This window comes from Chiloscyllium plagiosum, chromosome 4 (genome assembly GCF_004010195.1).
Source record: "Chiloscyllium plagiosum isolate BGI_BamShark_2017 chromosome 4, ASM401019v2, whole genome shotgun sequence".
In the NCBI taxonomy this organism is placed as follows: Eukaryota; Metazoa; Chordata; class Chondrichthyes; order Orectolobiformes; family Hemiscylliidae; genus Chiloscyllium; species Chiloscyllium plagiosum.
In genome coordinates, this window is record NC_057713.1 from 616,808 (window position 1) to 638,625 (window position 21,818).

Sequence of the window (21,818 nt, forward strand, 5' to 3'; positions counted from 1 at the left end):
ATTCTGCCTGGGCATGTTCCTGAGGCACCGGGGGAGATTGGAGATGTGGAGCTCCAGTAGCAGTGTACCTTCAGTGGCGGTATCGAGAACAGACAGTCAAGGTCTACCCGGAGAGCGAGATAAGCAGAGGACTCATCAAAGACTGTTCAACTTGTAACTTATTCCTTTATTTTCCTAGTTTAAACTACAAAAGACTTTAATATAAACTGTAACTTATTTCTTTATTTCTCTACAATCTTATGAAGTAATAGTTATCTTTTTAATTCTCATTTCTCTTACTACATTTTGCCTAAACTTTTTTTGAACCTAAGTATCTTGGTACCTAAAATGGAGCCACGTGTACATTATACACTTATCACCATACTCAGTAGTGGTTCGACTTAGCCATTAGTCTTGTACATTGAAGACTAATGGCTAAGTCCAGTTACAAGTGGAGTTCCGCAGGGATCAGTTCTGGGTCCTCTGCTGTTTGTAATTTTTATTAATGACTTAGATGAGGGAGTCGAAGGGTGGGTCAGTAAATTTGCAGATGATACGAAGATAGGTGGAGTTGTGGACAGTGAGGAGGGCTGTTGTCGGCAGCAGAGGGACTTAGATATGATGCAGAACTGGGCTGAGGAGTGGCAGATGGAGTTCAACCCTGCCAAGTATGAGGTTGTCCATTTTGGAAGAACAAATAAGAATGCGGAATACAGGGTTAATGGTAGGGTTCTTAGTCAGGTGGAGGAACAGAGGGATCTTGGGGTCTATGTACATAGATCTTTGAAGGTTGCCACTCAGGTGGATAGAGTTTGTAAGAAGGCCTATGGAGTATTATCGTTCATTAGCAGAGGGATTGAATTCAAGAGTCGTGAAGTGATGTTGCAGCTGTACAGGACTTTGGTTAGGCCACAGTTGGAGTACTGTGTGCAGTTCTGGTCGCCTCACTTTAGGAAAGATGTGGAAGCTTTGGAGAGGGTGCAGAGAAGATTTACCAGGATGTTGCCTGGAATGGAGAATAAGTCGTACGAGGATAGGTTGAGAGTTCTCGGCCTTTTCTCGTTGGAACGGCGAAGGATGAGGGGTGACTTGATAGAGGCTTATAAGATGATCAGGGGAATAGATAGAGTAGACAGTCAGAAACTTTTTCCCCGGGTACAACAGAGTGTTACAAGGGGACATAAATATAAGGTGAAGGGTGGAAGGTATAGGGGAGATGTCAGGGGTAGATTCTTTACCCAGAGAGTGGTGGGGGCATGGAATGCCCTGCCCGTGGGAGTGGTAGAGTCGGAATCATTGGCGACCTTTAAGCGGCATTTGGATAGATACATGGATGGGTACTTAATCTAGGTTAGAAGTTCGGCACAACATCGTGGGCCGAAGGGCCTGTTCTGTGCTGTATTGTTCTATGTTCTATGTTCTATGAAGTCCCATAGCCACAGCCTGTGGTACTAGCACCTTTAGATCTTGCAGGTGGTATTCAACACTGAGAAGTATATGAATCAACCCTGGTTCACTGGAGAGTGCAGGAGGGCATGCCAGGATCAGTACCAGGCATAATTAAAAATAAGGTAACAATGAAGCTTCAAGATAAGACTACTTGCGTGCCAAACAGCTTAAGCAGCAAATGATCGGCAGAGCTATGCAATCTGACACCCAACGGATCAGATCTAAACTCTGCAGTCCTGCACATCCAGTGTAGATGGTGGATGACAATTAACTAACTCACTGGCGGGGGGGGGGGGGGGGGGAGGTTGCACGAATTTTCTGATCCTCAATGAAGATAATGAGTGTAAAAGATAAAGTAGAAGCATTCACAGCAATTTTCAGCCAGAAGTGTCGAGTCATGAGCCATCTCAGTCTCCTCCATTGGTCCCCAGCATCACAGATAACAGTCTTCAGCTAATTTGATTCAGTCCAAATGATATCAAGAAATGGTTGGAGGCACTGGATACTGCAAAGTCTAAGGGCCCTGACCTCTGTACCAAAACTTGCTGTTCCCTTAACCAAGCCGATCCAATATAGCTGCAACAGAGTCAGCATGGATTCATGAAGGGGAAATCATGCTTGACTAATCTTCTGGAATTTTTTGAGGATGTAACTCTGAAGATGGACGAGGGAGATCCAGTAGATGTAGTGTACCTGGACTTTCAGAAAGCTTTTGATAAAGTCCCACATAGGAGGTTAGTGAGCAAAATTAGGGCGCATGGTATTGGGGGCAAAGTACTAACTTGGATTGAAAGTTGGTTGGCTGATAGGAAACAAAGAGTAGTGATAAACGGCTCCATTTTGGAATGGCAGGCAGTGACCAATGGGGTACCGCAGGGATCAGTGCTGGGACCGCAGCTATTTACAATATATGTTAATGATATAGAAAATGGTATTAGTAATAACATTAGCAAATTTGCTGATGATACAAAGCTGGGTGGCAGGGTGAAATGTGAGGAGGACGTTAGGAGATTACAGAGTGACCTGGACAAGTTAGGTGAGTGCTCAGATGCATGGCAGATGCACTTTCACGTGGATAAATGGATCCTTATCCACTTTGGTGGCAAGAACAGGAAGGCAGACTACTACCTCAATGGAATCAATTTATGTAAAGGGGCAGTACAGAGAGATCTGGGTGTTCTTGTACACCACTCAATGAAGGTAAGCATGCAGGTACAGCAGGTAGTGAAGAAGGCTAATAGCATGCTGAAAATGTGTTGCTGGAGAAGCGCAGCAGGTCAAGCAGCATCCAGGGAACAGGAGAATCGATGTTTCGGGCATAAGCCCTTCTTCAGGAATGCTGAAGAATAGCATGCTGGCCTTCATAACAAGAGGAATTGAATATAGAAAGAAGACTGAGAGGGGATCTGGTTGAGACATATAAGATGATCAAAGGATTGGACACTGTGGCGGCAGGCAACATGTTTCCGCTGCGGGGTGAGTGCCGAAACAGAGGACACAGCTTAAAAATACGGGGTAGACCATTTAGGACAGAGATGAGGAGAAACTTCTTCACCCAGAGAGTGGTGGCTGTGTGGAATGCTCTGGCCCAGAGGGCAGTGGAGGCCCAGTCTCTGGATTCGTTTAAGAAAGAGTTGGATAGAGCTCTCAAGGATAGTGGAATCAAGGGTTATGGAGATAAGGCAGGAACAGGATACTGATTAAGGATGATCAACCATGATCATAATGAATGGTGGTGCAGGCTCGAAGGGCAGAATGGCCTACTCCTGCACCTATTGTCTGTTGTCAAGAGTTATCTGGAGTAGATGGGAATGTGGAATTAAAAACACAATCAACTAGGTCTTATTGAATCATGAAGCAGGCTCAAGGGGTCAAGTGGTCTACTTCTGCTCCCTACACACATATGTTGTATTGTTCTCTGATTCTATATATGTTAGGCTAGAGATTTACACAATGCAGGAGCAGTGAACATAATCACATTAATAAATCTGTAAAAGCAAGGAGAAAGAGCGAGAGAGAAACATGTGAATTGCTCTCCAATTACAGCCAAGGCTTTGTTGGGCAAATGATCAGCTTTGGGATGTAATACAACCTACAGGGGGGTAATGATATTAATTGGCAACCTTTGATCCTGGCATTTTCTTCATTTGATTGGGTTGTTGTGAAACAATCATCCCTTAATTGGATGAAACGGGCAAAAAGTAGCTGTTATGTAAACTTTGATCCTTTGTGTGTTGTGGTAATACCTGGTGAGTCAGTCTCTCAGTTCCACTTGGCAGTGGAAAACAAGGAAGTCTAATTCAATTAGACAGAATTGGTGGCTTTAATTTGTTTAGATCAATGAGATTTAAATATTTAAAGAGCTTTGGGCCTGACCCTGATGTGTGTGATGCTGGACCCCTGCAGTGGAGCCTTGTGCATTCTGAATGTATTCATGAGGTACTTCACAAGACTAATCCCTTGGTTTCTGCATGACTATTGCCATCCTCAAGGCACAAACTGCTCATTTACTGAGCTGAAAAAGAGTGACCTTTTAACCTTTTCTGTTAAAGTAGGGGTTTTAAAGAAGCAAAAATCTGCCTGTCTTCATGTATCTCACTGAGTAAGACACGGTTATGCCCAAAAGAAAGAGGATACAGAGTGACAAAGGAACGAAAACCCTTGGTCACTACTTTTCACACGTTAAAACCTGAAAACTATTTCATACATCAACTGTCCTTCTGGTACCAACTGGGGACACAACCTGAACAAACCCTGTTTATGTACATTACAATTCCTACTAGAATGAGCAAGGCATTGAAGTAGTTCACAAAAATCTATAGAAAGTGGCACATGCTGACAATGATAAGGCCATAAATACTGCTCACTGACAGCCAACTACATTAGGTGGGTCTGGAGTCATATGTAGGCTAGGCTGGAGAGGGGGGCCAGCTTCCTTGTTCCCTAAAACCAGAGCTGGGAAATTGACTGACATCCAACAATTTGTCCATCTGTGCTCATACTGACACTTGCTGTGTGCCGAAGAGGGGTCACCCTCCGCCACCTACACACTGGCAACAACAACATAGGTTCCAACGTCCCTGAGATCAGGGATACTTCTCACCTTACTTGATCCAGGTGTGTACATAACTCAAGTTGGTTGACTTGTAAATGTTCTCTGAAATAGCTGAACAAGACACAGCTGTGTGTGACCTTCTCATGGCAATAAATGCAACCTTGGCACTGATAGCCAATGTGAATTTAATGGCCTTTAGAAAGCTGCACTCTGGTCTCTTTCCCCTCAGTCGAAGCAACACTTTTGCAACTGCCTCTGACTTCAAAGCTCAGCTCATAGGTTTCCGCAGATACATGTCAAGGTAGACAAGCAGGGGTCTGGAAGAACATTGCAAGCCAGGCAGCATCAGGAGGTGGAGAAGTCAATATTTCAGATGTAACCCTTTTTCAGCACCATGTCACATAAATCCTCCCCCCATACCATTTCTTACCTGACCCCACTGATCCCCATCCCTATCCTCCTCTCTCACTCACAATATTCTTCATTCACCTCCCAATAATCTCTAACCACATTGCATGGACACTCAGGCATACAACCTGTCTTTGTAACTTAAGCCTCTCTGACCTGGGCTTATTTCAGTCAATCTGTACTGCTATGTAGTTCCTTCGTGAGACATGGTGGCCAGAACTGAACTCAGTTACTCCAGGTTAAGGTCATACGGTCATAGAAATCGACAGCACAGAAAAAGGTCCTTCAGCCCACTGAAGCTGTGCTGGTCAACAACAACTACCTAACCATTCTAATCCCATTTCCCAGCACTTGGCTCATAGCCTTGTATGCATCAACACTGCAAATGCACATCTAAATACTTCTTAAATGTTATGAAGATTTCTGCCTCTACCAATTTTATACGCTGTGAGTTCCAGATTTCCATTACCCTCTTGGTGGACAAAGGTTTCCTCACATCTCCTCGAAATCATCTGTCACTTACCTTAAATCTATGCACGCCCACTCCACACCCTGTAACTGACCCCTCCACCATAGGGCAAGTTCCTGTTCTATCTGCGCCCCATATAATTCAACCATGTGCCCTCTCAAATCTCCTCCGCTCTAAGGAAAACAGCCCCAGTCTGTCCCGTCTCTCCTCATCACTGAAACTCTCCAACCCAGGCAACATTCTGGTAAATCTGTCCCCTTTGCTTTCAAATTCCTCCTGTTATGTGGATTCCAGAAAAACTAGGTGTGAATTTATTGGTGTTTTACTTACATTCCTTTGTATAACAAAGTTGTTCCTCTGCATTTCCAAAGCCAAGAGGATTACTCATCTAGTATCTCTAAACTGCAGGTATTGTTACAAATACAGCAGAGATTGTCCACAGTTAAAGGCCTGAGAAATGGACTGATTCCTCACAAGATCATCAGCTGTCTATTCAGAATATGTTGATCCCACTGGTAAGAACTTACTTTTCAGAAAACCTCATCCAATTTCAATTATTGAGACACATGTCTCAAATTCAGAAATCTATTAAAATTCTGCCGATTGGCTAAGCCCCAAGAGAAACAAAAAAAAACTTGCATCAACCCAAAGAGAAAGAACATGTGCTGCTCTATCTGGCTGGAGCATACAGTGCATCAATTCCTTACAGGCATCACAGGCTGTTCGGGAAGTGAACAATACTGCTGGGTCCCCAACAACCCTCAACACCATCCTCCTTGCTTCCATGACGTGGAATCACGCTGAATAGAGGCATGGGCTATTTTCTAAATGGGAAGAAAATTCAGAAGTCTGATGTGCAAAGAAACTTGGGAATTTGATTCTAGGATTCTTTCAAGGTAAACTTGCAGGTTGAGTCAGTAGTTAGGAAGGCAAATGCAATTATGGAATTTATTTTGAGAGTATATGAATATAAAAACATGGATGTACTTCTCAGACTCTAAAAGGCTCTGGTCAGGCCATATTTGGAGTATTGTGTGCAGTTTTGGGCCCCATATCTCAGGAAGGATGTACTAGCCATGGAGTGTGTTCAGAGGAGATTCACGAGAATGGTCCAAGGAATGAAAAGCTTAACATATGAGGAATGTTTGAGGACTCTGGATTTATACTCGATGGAGTTTAGAGGATGATGGGTGGATCTAATTGAAACTTACAGAATACTGAATGGCCTGGAAGAGTGGATGCTGGGATGATGTTTCCATTGGTAGGGGAGACTAGGACCTGAGGAGAAACGTCTTCAGCCAGAGAGTAGTGAATCTATGGAATTCACTGCCACAGAAGGCTGTGAAGGACAGGTCATTGAGGGTGTTTAAGACTGAGATAAGTTCTTGATTGTCAAGGAGATCAAGTATTACGGGGAGAAGGCAGGAGAATGGGGATGAGAAACTTATCAGCCATGAGTGAATGGCAGAGCAGACTCAATGTGCTGATTGGTGAAAGTGAGGACTGCATATGATGGAGATCAGAGCTGAAAATGTGTTGCTGGAAAAGCGCAGCAGGTCAGGCAGCATCCAAGGAACAGGAGAATCGACGTTTCGGGCATAAGCCCTTCTTCAGGAAAGAAGGGCTTATGCCCGAAACGTCGATTCTCCTGCTCCTTGGATGCTGCCTGACCTGCTGCGCTTTTCCAGCAACACATTTTCAGCTCAATGTGCTGAATGGCCTAACATCTGCTCCCATGTCTTATGGTCTTAAGTATGATCACTCTCCTCAGTGACCAACAGATCTCCTTTCCAAAAGGACATTAGTGAAACAAATTGTTTTTGATGACAATCAATCATGTTCACATGATTGTCATTCTCATCTTTTTAAAAAATCAAAATCTATCATCTGCTGTGGTGGGATTCAGCCCAGGATCCCAGAAAATTACCTGAATCTCTGGATCACTACAAAAACAGAAATATTTGGAGAAACTCAGCAGGTCTCCCAGCAGAAAGCAGTAGAAGGGTCACTGGACTCAAAACATTAACTCTGTTTTCTCTCTACAGATGCTTCCAGACTTGCTGAATTTCACTGGCAATTTCTGTTCTTGTTCCAGATTTCCAGCACCTGCAACTCTTTGTTTTAACTGTGAATTACTAATCAGTGACAATACTATAACAGCATGGCATTCCATAGGCTACTGGGATGGGGTTAAATAAACAATGCAAAGGAATGGAAAAGGTGACGTGGCATTTGAAAGGAGAAACAAGGTACATAACAAAGAAACTGGAGTGGACTGGGAAAGGAGTTTAGCAGCAAAAATGGTTGAGGATCAGCGGCAGCTGTTTAAGAAAATAGTTTACAGCTCACAGCAAAGACATATTCTGGTGAAGGAAGAGGATTTAAGAAGGGGATAAGCCAATCATGGTTAACCAGTGAGTGTAAGGATAACATCAGATTCAAAGAAAAACATACAATGTGGCAAAGGTTAGGGGTAAGCCAGAGGATTGGGAACTTTTCAAAAAAACAACAAACAGCAACGGAAAATACAGGAGAAAATACACTTTGTGGGTAAACTTGCAGATAATATCAAGGCAGAAGAAAGAGCTCCTTTAAATAAATAAAAAGGAAAGAGAAGAGCCAAAGAGAACATAGGCCCCTTACAGAACAACAAAGAACAAAGGAATTTACAGCACAGGAACAGGCCCTTCGGCCATCAAAGCCTGCGCCGATCCAGATCCTCTATCTAAACCTGTCGCTTATTTTCTGAGGATCTGTATCCCTCTGCTCCCTGCCCATTCATGTATCTGTCTAGATACATCTTAAATGACGCTATCATGCCTGTATCTACCAACTCCACTGGCAACGTGTTCCAGGCACCCACCATCCTCTGCGTAAAGAACCTTCCACGCATATCTCCCTTAAACATTTTCCTCCTCACTTTAAACTCGTGGCCCCCTAGTAATTGAGTGCCCCACTCTGGGAAAAAGCTTCTTGCTATCCACCCTGTCTACACCTCTCTTGATTTTGTAGACCTCAATTAGGTCCCCACTCAACCTCTTAAATGAAAATAATCCTAATCTACTCAACCTGTCTTCATAGCTAGTGCCCTTCATACCAGGCAACATCCTGGTGAACCTCCTCTGCACCCTCTCCAAAGCATCCACATCCTTTTGGTAATGTGGTGACCAGAACTGTACGCAGTATTCTAAATGTGACCAAACCAAAGTCTTATACATTTGCAACATGACCTGCCAACTGTTGTATTTAATACCCCGCCCAATGAAGGAGAGCATGCCATATGCCTTCTTGAGCACCCTTAGAGGCTGGGAATTTAATCATGGAGAACTAGGAAACGGCAAAGGAGTTGAATAAATACTTTGTGTCAGTCTTCAAAGTGGGAGGCCATAATAGCATCCCAAAATTACTAAATACTCAAGGGCAAAAGGTGGAGGGGAAATATATAAAATAGCTATCATTAGAGAAACAGTGTCAGGGAAACAAATGGATCTAAAGATTAATAAGTTCCCTGAAACTGATGGGTTACATCTCAGTATATTAAATGAAGTAGCTACAGAGATCGTGGTAATCATCTTTCAGGTATCTTTAGATTCTGAAGAGTCCCAGAGATTTGCAAAACTGCCAAAGTAACACCTTTATTTAGTAAGAGGAGACAAAAGACAGGTAGCTGAAAGCCAGTTAGCTTAACATGTTGTTAGGAAAATGTCAGAGTCTAACATAAAGGATGTAACAGTAGAGAAGTTACAAGTATGAAGGATGATTAAGCTAAGTCAGCACAGCTTCATGAACAGGTGATCATGCCCTGACAAATTTACTAGAATTCTTTGAAGGGGAAACATGCAGAATAGATAAGTGGGAAGTGGCGTATAAAATGTAGTTGCATTTTCAGAAAGTGTTTTATAAGTGTTTGACCACACATTAGGATACATAATAAGATAAGAGACCATGATGGTGGGGATAATATATTAGCATGGATAGAGAATTGGCTAAGAAACAGAAGACAGGGGGTTGGGATGAGGGGGGCATTTTCAGGATGGCAACCCGTCAATAGTGGAGTACCACAGCGATCAGAGCTGGGGCCACAATTACTTACAATATATATAATGATGTGATATGATAAACTTCATAACTTTAATAACTATTCATGGATTGATTGAATGAATCAACGGAGATAAACTGGTGCAATCCGTAATAACTCTGTCTGGAATAAACTATTAAATGACAAGGACAAATTTACGCAGGAATTGAAAGAATCTTGCCCTGTCTTGGAAAAGAGGGAGTGAAGATTAGATAAACAAAACCGCTTTGACACCTGCATGATAAACTGTACGTTTTATGCCATAAATGGCCTGCAGAAGCATTTAAGGAGTTAATTACAGGAAAGCAGTGTCTTTGAATAGACAGCTAAGGCCAATTGTAATAAAGAACAAAGACATTACCTGTCTTACAAGAAGGCAAGCTGCAGATTTGCAGTAATTTGGATGAAAGGACTTCTTTAAAAAATCATCAATAATATCACACTTTGACCAAAGGATGAAAATCTGTATAAGAATCAAACACCAGAAATTCAAAGAATAGCACTGTACAAGGATTGAATACTGGACTCTTCCAGAGACAGACACTTTTGGGTGAGATTCTGGTCAGATTGCGCCATTAATTAGATTATAAATAAATTGGGTTGTGAGGCTTAACCTATTTACTTAAAGAGTCTTATTTTGATTGCGATTTGCAATAAAGTTTAAATCACTGTTTCAGTACTTGATTGTCTGCGGGTTTTTTTAATATGTAGCCTAACTAAGGGTAACTTGTGGTGATTTAACCACAATAGAACAGTTTCATCCTTCTGCCCTGTCCAAATCCATCAAGGTTTTGAATATCTCTATTATATCTCCACTCAGTCCTCTCTCAAGAGAACAGTCCTGGAACTATTTTCATGAGTCTTTTCTACATCCTTTCTAATACCTTCACATCATTCCTATAATCCAGTACAGGTCCTAATTACATTGACCTGTTCTGTTCCCAACTCTTTTTGTCCCAAGGTAGCGATAGTGTTGTCGTGGTAATGTCACTGACTAAGTGATCCACAGCCACAGGTTGATGCTGTAGGGGCATGGGTTTGAATCTCATCACAGCAGTTGGTGGAATTTAAGTCCAATTAATAAATCTGGAATTGAAACCTAGTCTCAGTGAAAGTAGCATCAATTGTTAAAAAAGTTGATCTGTTTTACTGATAACCTTCAAGCCTTCATGCGACTCCAGACCCAAATTTAGCCGACATTGAACACCAATAGCCAAGTCACCCATTTCAAGGGCAATTAGGGATAAACAACTGGGTCTATCCCTAAGAGTATCTCAGATAAGCTGGTCTTATCTGAGATACTCTCACTCCAAGAAAGAAAAAGAAAAACAAAATCAAGTTTATCTAGAATGGTAATTCTATTTCTCTTACAAATGCTTTTCTGAAACTGAAATCTACAGCTCTACCATCCTTCAAAATTTTGTTTTAATGTTTAATCTTCTACCTGTTTAATCTCCAAAATGGGCATATGGAGTTAGGTCACAGAGCCATGACCTCACTGAATGGTAGAACAGCCTCACCTGGCCAAATGGCTTACTTCTTCTCCTATGTCTTAGCTTCTTCCCTGACTTTCACTGTTCCACAAACAATCCTGAATTTCCCTCCATAACTGCATTGTGGGTCAACCTATATCACATGACTGCAGCTGTTCAAAACATAGCTCATCCTCACCTTCTCATAGGGAAGGGCAATAAATGCTGGATCAGCCAGCAACACCCACGTCCTAAAAGTGAAAAGGAAAATACGTTAGTAGCATTCTGGGTCAGAAAACTGGGGTTCAATTGCTACTAGTTTAATCTATAATCGGGGCTGTTATTTCAGTGCAACAACACAAGATCCTGTCTCCTATCCAAGTGAACATCAAAGATCCCACAACACTTCCAAGAAAAGTGGGGAATTCTACCAGAGATCCATCCATTAACTCACAACAAACTGGGATGATACAGTGAAGTATCTTACTGCTGTTTGTGGGATTTTGTATACAATGTCTGCATTTCACAAGTAATTCCCAAATGTGAAGTACTATAGGACATTGCAAGAGATGTGAAAAGTGTTGAAAACATAAATTGCTTGGAAATACACTCCTTGTCACACAAGATCATAAGACATAGGAGCAGAAATTAAGCCATTCAGCCCATCAAGTCTGCTCCGCCATTTAATCCCCATCCTCCCCCTTTCTCCCTGTAACCCTTGATCCCCTTTACAATCTCAGTCTTAATATACTTAATGACGTAGCCTCCACAGCCTTCTGTGGCAGTGAATTCCATTGATTCACTACTCTCCTTCTTTCCTTTCTAAAAGGTCTTCCCTTTACTCTAAGGCTATGCCCTTGGCTCCTAGTCTCTCCTACTAATGAAACATCATCCCAATATCCACTCTTCCAGGCCATTCAGTATTCTGTAAGTTTCAATTAAATCCTCCCATCATCCTTCTAAACTTCATTGAGTATAGACCTAGAGTCCTTAAACATTCGTCATATGTTAAGTTTTTCATTCATGGGACCATTTCGTGAACCTCCCCTGAACACGCTCCATGGCCAGTATATCCTTCCTGAGATACAGTGCCTAAAACTACACACGATACTCCAAGTTGTAACACATGCTTACATTTTGTCAATTAAAGAATTACGGGCTTTGGCATATTAAACTGTCTAATATTTGTTCTAATTATACACTAAATTATATACCATAAGCACAGCTGTGATTCTAGTCATGCTTGTTAAATTAATAACCCATTAATATTTGCTAATTGTCCCAAGGTAACTAATAAGCAGAAACAGTGTAACACGAAAGATTACATTGATATCAATGCATCCACATCCTAGAGACTGCCTCTGTGCAAAGGATAGTACTAACATTCAAATGCATCCAAGCAAGCACCCATCAGCCTTTCCTGAGATTAATGAACAACAACTTGCAATCATATTTAACAAAATAAAATGTTGCAAGGTACTTGACAGGAGCAATTACTGGACACAATTTGACTGAGTCTCATAAAGGGATATTCGAAGAGGTGATTTCAGCTTGTCTAGAGGAGGAGAAAGAGGTAGAGGACATTAGGAAAGGAATGCTACAGTATGGCTGCGAACAGTGACATATAAGAAATCAGGGATATGTGGAAATCAGGGATATGTGGAACTGCAGAGCTCCCTCAGGGTCGTAAAGCTGGTGTTTGTTCTTGGAGAAACAAGTGTAGACACCCACAGAAGTGAATACCTGTTCAGCTGTATAAATCCACCTTAATGAGTAGTACTCTTGACTCTACATGACAAGGGTTGTGGATTCAAGTCCCATTTCAGAGACATTAGTCCATAATCCAGGCTAACAGTAAGTGCAATACTAAATAAGTGCTGAACTGCTGAAGATGGCATCTTTCAGACAAGTTATTCAACTGGGTTCCTGTCTGCCCTCTCTGCTAAACATCAAAGAGTCTATAGAACCAATCCAAAAAAGAACAGTGCAGTTAGCCCTGGTGTTCTGTGACCAATAATTATTCCTCAATCAACACAGAGATATATAGCGCAGAAACAGACCCTTCAGTCCAACTCGTCCATGCCAACCAGATATCCTGAATTAATTTAGTCGCACTTGGTTCATATCCCTCTAAACACTTCCTATTCATATACCCATCAAGACTTCTGTTAAATGTTGTAATTTTACCAGCCTCCACCACTTCCTCTGACAGCTCATTTCACACATGCACCACCCTCCGCATGAAAAAATTGTTCCTTATGTCCCTTTTAAATCTTTCCCCTCTCATCTTAAAACTATGCCCTCTAGTTTTGAACTCCCCCATCCTGGGGAAAAGACCTTGTCTAATTATCCTATTCATGCCCCTCATAATTTAATAAACCTCTATAAGGTCACCCCTCAGCCTCCAACACTCCAGGGAAAACAGCCTCAGCCTATCCAGTCTCTCCCTATAGTTCAAACCATCCAACCCTGGCAACATCCTTGTAAATCTTTTCTGAACCCTTTCATGTTTCACAACATCCTTTCTATAACATCACGCAAAAACAAAACTAAACATTATTACATTGCTATTTGTGATATGTCACCGAGCAGAATTGGTCACACTTTCAATATTGCAACACGGACTACACTTAAAATTGTTTCTTTGGCTGTAAAACATTTTGAGATATCCTGAGGTTGTAAAAGATGCTCTCTGGATGCAAGGTTTGTTTTGTTTGTAAACCTCAACTATTATCTTGAGTGAACATGTAATTGGAGGTTTAGGCTTTAGAGACTGCATCACTCTGAGCAGACTGCATTCCAGTGTTCTCTTCACAATCATAAATGGTTCTCAAGTCTGTACTGTGCTGTTAAATGGGTTGGACATTCAGGGAGAAACAATCAGTGAAATGATTTTCACATCCAGTCATGATGTGTAGACTTTGTCTAGCTGCTAATTCAAAATCAAACTTACCGCAATAAATTGTAATTTGAGAGAACAGGAATCTGTTTGCGAGTGTGCAACTTACCAGTGAGACAGGCAAGTGGCTGACAGTACAATAGTTCCATCTGCTGGTACTCATAGAAAACTGAACAACAGTACTTCAGACATAACATTCTTTAAATTGTAAAAGTCTACAACAAAATTAATGAATACTAATTCTCTAGTAATTAAACTGCTGAAGTGAGGAAAAAGAGGGAAATAAACACCGACTGGGGGAAAAAGCATTCCATTAAAACAGAAGACTTGTACTTATCCATGGAGCCACAGTATCCCAGAAATAACTTCACTGGTTAATATCATTTCCACAGCACATTATATATGAGATTTAATTAAGGTCAATCCATCAATGAATATTTGTTAAGAGTCTCCACACATTTTCAAATGGCTCTGCAAATTTCTCATTGCCCTCAAGCCTTTAGCAGCAAGCTCCGAATGCGATGTGATTGGGCACCTCAATGGTTCATTAGTCATTAGTCTGGTGGAAAGGGTTCCACGTTAGCAGCATGGTCTACTGGAGCATGACCAATGAACCAGTACCTCTTTTCTAACCCTGGACCAGGCTAATTAATATAAAAGTTAGGGCTTTCACAACGCATCACAATCCTGCTAGAGGTGGACACTCTCAGAAAGGCAATTTCTTCATGCTCATCCAAAGAAAAACTACACACGGTGGATCAGGAAACAAATCAGAAACACAACAGAAATTGCTGAAAAACTCAGCAGGTCTGGCAACATCTGTGGAGAGAAAGCAGAGTTAACTCTGAAGGAGTGTCTCTGGACCAGAAACATTAACTCTGCTTTTTCTCCACAGATGCTGCCAGACCTGCTGAGTTTTTCCAGTAATTTTGTTTTCAGCTTCTTTATGCATTTATTGTTGAAACGTACAATGTCTCTCTGATTCATTAGAAGCCTCAGCAGTTTCCAAGGCTATGTACCAAAGCCCACATGTGAAGGGTGGGTATATGGAATAGGGCCCTGGACCATGTCCCAAGTGAAGGGGTTCAATCTGCTGCAAGTTACTAACTGCAGCAAAACCTATGTGCATTTAGCCTGATTCATGATTCATTTGAAGCAATTGACATTTATAATCCAGTACAGTTTCTCCTTCTGCTGGCCAATCCCCAAAAAACTGAAGTTTAAACTATTTTAAAGCATGGTAAAAAAAATCCAAGCATATTAAATGCAAAGTTGCAATAACACTCTCTTTTCAATAACTATGCACAATGTTTATAACTTATGGTTTTATTGGTTTTACAACAAGAATAATACAGAAGAATGCATCAGCCGAGAACAGCTCCTTGTACAGTGGACAATGCAGACGAAATATCAAGCACACTGCAAGACAATCCAATGTATACAGCGTACATTAAATCAGTTTGCTCTTAATATATAGTTAGAGGCAACACTCCATGGATTCAGGTCAGTCAATTTATTCTCTGGCAAAGCAAAGATGGTCAACAGGAGTCCATCACCATTGGTGCCGGCTATGGATTTGGTCAGATGAAATGTTCGAGTCTCAGATGTCCCAAAATTCTTTCCAAATGCTCTCCAACCTTCCTTGTGTACGACTGAACATATACTTGCAGGCTGCCACACACAGTGATAATGCGGTCCATTCTTCCACCATGGGAGAGATGTTGTTACCCCAGTATCGCAGTCCTGCCTAGTACTGTATTAAGAAAGTGAGCACTGACTTACTCCCTCCTCAGAATGGTGTAGCAGAACACATCCACTTCCACATTCAAACAGCACATTGGATTATGTGAGCTGCTCTGGTGCTGCCTTACCTTTCAAATTGCCTTGTACAATAAACGTGCTTTTGGCCATCATTCGAAGGAGGTAATTTCTCACCATAACAGTCTTCATTCTCCCAGTGGGAATCTGGGTTTCCACCAGACAAATAACTTAAGGACACATCCCAACACAAGCTCGACATTACAGGGAAGCATGTGGCATTATCAAGTCAATTTCCTAGCAGCCTGTAATTCCCCTTTTCCTGTCCCATCCTTGGCCCCTTTCCAAAAACACTAACCTGAAGAAGTTTGAAACAGTGGAGACTTATACCAGTAGGATGAAGGGGGATAAAGTCAGATGCAAAGAGACACTGGTGCAGGAAAAAAGTAAAGCAAACAGGGAACTTATTTGTGGTTGAAACCATGATATGAATGATATCGCACTGAAATGAATTGAGTTTGGAACATGCGAAAGCTTCATTGGACTTCGCCAGCAAGATGGGCAGAGCTTCATTGTGGGAAGAAAATTCAAGTTTGTCAATTGTGTAAGATTAACGAGAGGAAGTACATGTCAACAATATGATTTATATAAGAGTCAAGAAGTAGAGGGACGCTGATTCATTAAAGGTGGTAATGGATGAGTCTAAAAAAGGCAAATTAACTCTTGATTTTGTATTTGAAAGCAAAAAGCAGGCAAGTAATATTGATTTTAAAACCAAAATAATTACAAGCACAGAATGAGGCCATTCAGTCTGTTATATCTGTGCTCATGCTTTGAAACTGCCTAATGAGATCCATATCCCAGTTCTTTATCCCTATAGCCAAGCTTATGTAAGCTGTGTACAAGCTGCAATTGCAATCTTATCTGCAGGAAGGGGAAGTATACACTCCAGCTGCAGTGTTATGTATAAAAGTGGAGGTGATAGCCAAATAATATTAACGCCAGATTATTAATCCACTGGATTATTAATCCAGTGACTCAGGCAATGTTCTGGGGACCCGTGTTCAAATGCAACCATGGTAGATGGTAAAATAAATCTGAAATTAAGAGTCTAATGATGACCATAAAACTACAGTGAGCTGTCAGGTAAAATCCACCTAGTTCACTAATGCCCTTTACAGCAAGAAATCTACCATCCTTACCTGGTCTGGCTTACATGTGACTCCAGACCCACAGCAATGTGTTTGACTCTTAACTGCCTTGTGGTCACTTCGTTGCAGGTAATAAACACTGTCCTAGATAGTGATATTGATAGCGAAGAAGGCATTTGGTATGCTTTCCTTTATTGGTCAGAGTATTGAGTTCAGGAGTTGGGAGGTCATGTTGCGGCTGTACAGGACATTGGTTAGGCCACTGTTGGAATATTGCGTGCAATTCTGGTCTCCTTCCTATAGGAAAGATGTTGTGAAACTTGAAAGGGTTCAGAAAAGATTTACAAGGCTGAATAGGCTGGGGCTGTTTTCCCTGGAGCGTCGGAGGCTGAGGGGTGACCTTATAGAGGTTTACAAAATTATGAGAGGCATGGATAGGATAAATAGACAAAGTATTTTCCCTGGGGTCGGAGAGTTCAGAACTAGAGGGCATAGGTTTAGGGTGAGAGGGGAAAGATTAAAAGAGACCTAAGGGGCAACTTTTTCATGCAGAGGGTGGTACGTGTATGGAATGAGCTGCCAGAGGATGTGGTGGAGGCTGGTACAATTGCAACATTTAAGAGGCATTTGGATGGGTATATGAATAGGAAGGGTTTGGAGGGATAAGGGCCGGGTGCTGGCAGATGGGACTAGATTGGGTTGGGATATCTGGTCGGCATGGACGGGTTGGACCAAAGGGTCTGTTTCCATGCTGTACATCTCTATGACTCCATGATGCCCACAGCTTGTGAATGAAAAAAAGTCTAGTTACAGTGTTGTGTACAGGAGTGGGTAGATGATGTAATGTTTGAATCCACATGCATAATACTTAATGTTAGTTGCTGTAAACTTGAATTTTTGTTTTATTCTGTGTCTGAAGTTAATAATTAACTTTTAAGTATTTCTGTAACCATGGCAATTTGTTTTAAAGACAATTTTTGAAGTCTGGCTGTAGAGTTAATGGAACTTGTGCATAAAAGGACTTTTGTTATTTTTAGATTATTTGTAACCCAGCGTGGTAAATAATGGTGGGATAGCACCACGAAGGCCGGTATTGTGCATATTCCATAACACTAAACCAACTAACTCAGAGCAAAGCCCTAGACTGAGCAGAAACCCAACACTCCTGTTTATATCTGTCAGCCAGCACCCCGAATTGGACCAGGTTAACAGCCCCAATCAGGGAACTCACATTCTATGAGATTCACCTGGCTGACAGTATTCCAATCACTACAAATGGGACCTCAAAGATTTGTTACAGAGTTCTGAAATCTGTTTATTTTTAAACTTTAAGGGAAATGCCCACAGTTGAGGGACAAAAACTTAAGTTTCATTTTGACTTTGGTTAGTTCTACTCCTGTGAAAACTTTGGAATAGGATGGTTGTATAATCAGTGCTCCTGAGAAGGGTATTAGAATTAGATTACTTTGGAATGAAAAGCCAATGGCAGTAGCAGGAAAAGAGCAGAGGCGGTAATGTCAGCAGCACCAATGTCAGTTCCTCCTGAGACCCCAGGCTGTGGCTTAATCAAGGTGAGATAAGACCTTAATATCTGGACATTTTTCATTCCTTTTTGTTTTGTTTCTTTTATTTCTGATGGAATTTTAAAAATTCCTGTTCTGTACACAAGTGTGTAACTAAGGTGCGCTGGAGAATGGTGAATTTGTACACTTTCACCGTACTCTTGTATTCCTACATTTGAGAACATGACAACAGAATCTAATTCTAATGCTAGTCCCAGACAAAATGTGTTATGATAAAAATCTGGAAGTGGTGATTTAATCGAAGTACAGTGAAGTTCAGGGGTGTTGTCACATCAGGAAGGAGCTATCTGCAGTTCCGGTCAAAATCGCATGTGACTTAAATCTACCAAGGTGTTTGCTACAGAAACTCTGGTGTAAGTATTGTACAAGTAGTGTTTTGAGAACTGCACCACAGGAGTTTGGGTACTGTACAAAAGCTGGTTTGTTTCTTTTCAATTCATAAAGGATTATTTGGGATTAATGGGATTATACTTTACGTGTGTCTTTAAAATCTTTGAATTAGTATTTGAAGTAGGTACTTCAGATTACTCTATTTTATCTTTGCTCCTTTATTTATAATGGACTTCTGTTTAGGTGCTATAGTGAAAACTCCAGAATAAGATGTACATGCTTCAGAGAAAAATCACTTTGTTAAAACAAAAACAAATAAAATTATAATCTATCCAGCCAGATTCCTGGCTTGTCCAATAATAACAACTCATTCCTGATGAAGGGCTTACACTTGAAACATTGACTCTCCTGCTCCTCGGATGCTGCCTGACTTTTTGACTCTGATCTCCAGCATCTGCTGTCCTCACTTTCTCCCAGTAACAAAATTGCTAGAATCACAACAGTAATCTACAGTCTGGTTGAAGTATCATAAACAGGAGTGGACAATATGTAGATTGGCAACAGTGATGTATACATGAATGGGTAGTGTATAGTCCTGTTGTACTGTTGTGTATAGGAACACATAGTAAAGTCTTGTCGCAGTGCTCTGTATATAAACTACCTACTCTTATTTTTTTTCCTGTGGTTTTAGGGTTGCATAAGTCTAGGTGAAGCATGTGTACATGAATGGACAATATATAGTCTAGCTGCAGTGTTGTGTACAGGAGTAGATAGTACACCAACTTGTTTCAGTGTTGCTTACAGGAGTGAGTGGGATGCACTCTGGTTGCAGTGTTGTGTACAGCAGCAGATAGTTTCAGTGTTGTGTTCAGAAATGGACCACATATAGATTTGTTTCAGTGTTGCTTACAGTAGTGAGTGGTATATAGTCAAGAGTTTGTATTATTGTACAGTTCATCCATTGAACATATCTCAGCACAGTAAGATGAACATTAAATAAAAACCAAAAGAACTGCAAACACTGTAAATCAGAAACAAAAACAGAAGTTGCTGGAAGAGCTCAGCAGGTCTGGCAGTATTTGTGGAGAGAAATCAAAGTTAATGTTTCAGGTCTGGTGACCCCTCCTCAGGACTGGGGGTCACCGGACCCAAAACATTAACTCTGATTTCTCTCCACAGATGCTGTCAGACCTGCTGCATTTTTCCAGCAACTTCTGTTTTTGTTTGTGAAGATGAATATTAAATTCAGTATGAAGATCTTGAAAATAAAAAAAAGCACCAGTAAAATTGACAATTAAGCTGTCAAATTGTTATGAAAAAGCCAAGTGAAGTGTTCTAAGGAGGTAAACCTTTCGTCCTTACCGAATCTGACTTCTCACCACAACAACAAGGTCCGTATGGAGTAAAAGTAGTAATTTGATTACCTTTCATCAGATAAAAGGTTATTGCGCTGAAAAGTTAACTCAATTTGTCTGCACAGGTGCTGAATGATCTGTGAAGTTTTCCAGCAGTTTCTAAACTGATTGCAGTTTTCTGCAGCCGACAGTATCTTGCTTTTACTCGATTATTCTTAACCCCCCTCTCAAGTGATCAAACAACACATTATGTCAAAGGAAGAGTCATCAGGACGACTGGGATGGACAATAAATACCAGCCTTGGCAATGAGGTCCACAGCCACAGAATGAAAGTGTTAACAAAAATAAAAGCAATTCAAAAGGAACTACTGAGGAATAAAATAAAATAATCAATGATGGTCTCAGGTCATAAGTTTAAGTTAGTCATAAATAAATTGGGAAAAATGAGGAATTATTTGCAATTTGGCTGAAGTGAAGAAAAATAGATGGATTAAATTCTCTGTTTTTTTGGTATTACAATGATTCCAGAAAATTAATGGCAGTAGCAAGGCTGGGGTTTGACTAAACAGGAAAGATAAAGTTAAAATAGGGGTAAAGAAGGACAGTGAGTGGACAGAAATGAAGACAATGGTAAGTGAGTGGACAGGAGTGAAGAGGGAGAAAGTGAGGACTGCAGAAGCTGGAGATCAGAGTCAAGAATGTGGTGCTGAAAAAACACAGCAGGCCAGGCAGCATCCCAGGAGCTGGAGAATCAACATCTCGGACAAGCGCCCTTCATCAAATGAGGCTTGTGAGCTGAGGGGATGGAAGGATAAATGGAAGGGGGTGGGGCTGGGGGGTTGGTAGCTGAGAATGCAATAGGTGGATCGAGGCGGGGATTATGGTGATAGATCAGAAAGGAGGATGGAGTGGATCGGTGGGAATGAAGATGGCTGGGTAGGACAGGTCATGACTGTGGTACCGAGTTGGAAGGTTGGAACTGAGATAGTGTAGGGGGAGGGGAAATGAGGAAACTGATGATATCCACATTGATCCCGTGTGGTTGGAGGGTCCCAAGGCAGAAGATGAGGCGTTCTTCCTCCAGGTGTCAGGTGGTTAGGGAGCGGCAGTAGACGCGGCCCAGGACCTGCATGTCCTCAGCAGAGTGGGAGGGGGAATTGAAATGTTTAGCCATGGGGCGGTTGGTTGGTGCGGGTGTCCTAGAGATGTTCTCTGAAGCGCTCTGCAAGTAGGCGCCCAGTCTCCCCAATGTAGAGGAGACCGCATCGGGAGCAACGGATACAGTAAATGACGTGTGTGGAAGTGCAGGTGAAACTTTGATGGATGTGGAAGGCTCTTCTGGGGCTTTGGACGGAGGTGAGGGGGGAGGTGTGGACACGGGTTTTGCAATTCCTGCGGTGGCAGGAGAAGGTGCCAGGAAAGGAGGGTGGGTTATTGAGCTGCGTGGACCTGACGAGGTAGATGCGGAGGGAATGGCCTTTACAGAAAGCGGATAGGGATGGGGAGGGAAATATATCCCTGGTGATGGGGTCCATTTTTAGGCAGCAGAAATGGCAGAGGATGATGCGATGTATATGGAGGTTGGTGGTGTGGAAGGTGAGGACCAGAGGAATACTGTCCTTATTGTGATTGGAGGGGTGGGGTTGAGGGTGGAGGTGCAGGAAATGGATGAGATGTGCTGGAGAGCATCATCGACCACGTCAGAGGGAAAATTGCGATCTTTGAAGATCAAGGCCATCTGCTGAGTTCTGTGGTGGAGCTGGTCCTCCTGGGAGCAGATGTGGCAGAGGTGGAGGTATTGGGAATAAGGGCTAACATTTTGGCAAGAGGC

General features: G+C 41.8%; 1 protein-coding gene across 2 annotated transcripts in view; it reads right to left on the bottom strand.

Annotated features, from left to right (window-relative positions):
* The window catches only part of agap3 (ArfGAP with GTPase domain, ankyrin repeat and PH domain 3), a 660,759-nt gene that overhangs the window by 193,643 nt on the left and 445,298 nt on the right, over positions 1-21,818 (bottom strand). The gene's annotated exons all lie outside the window — the stretch shown is intronic.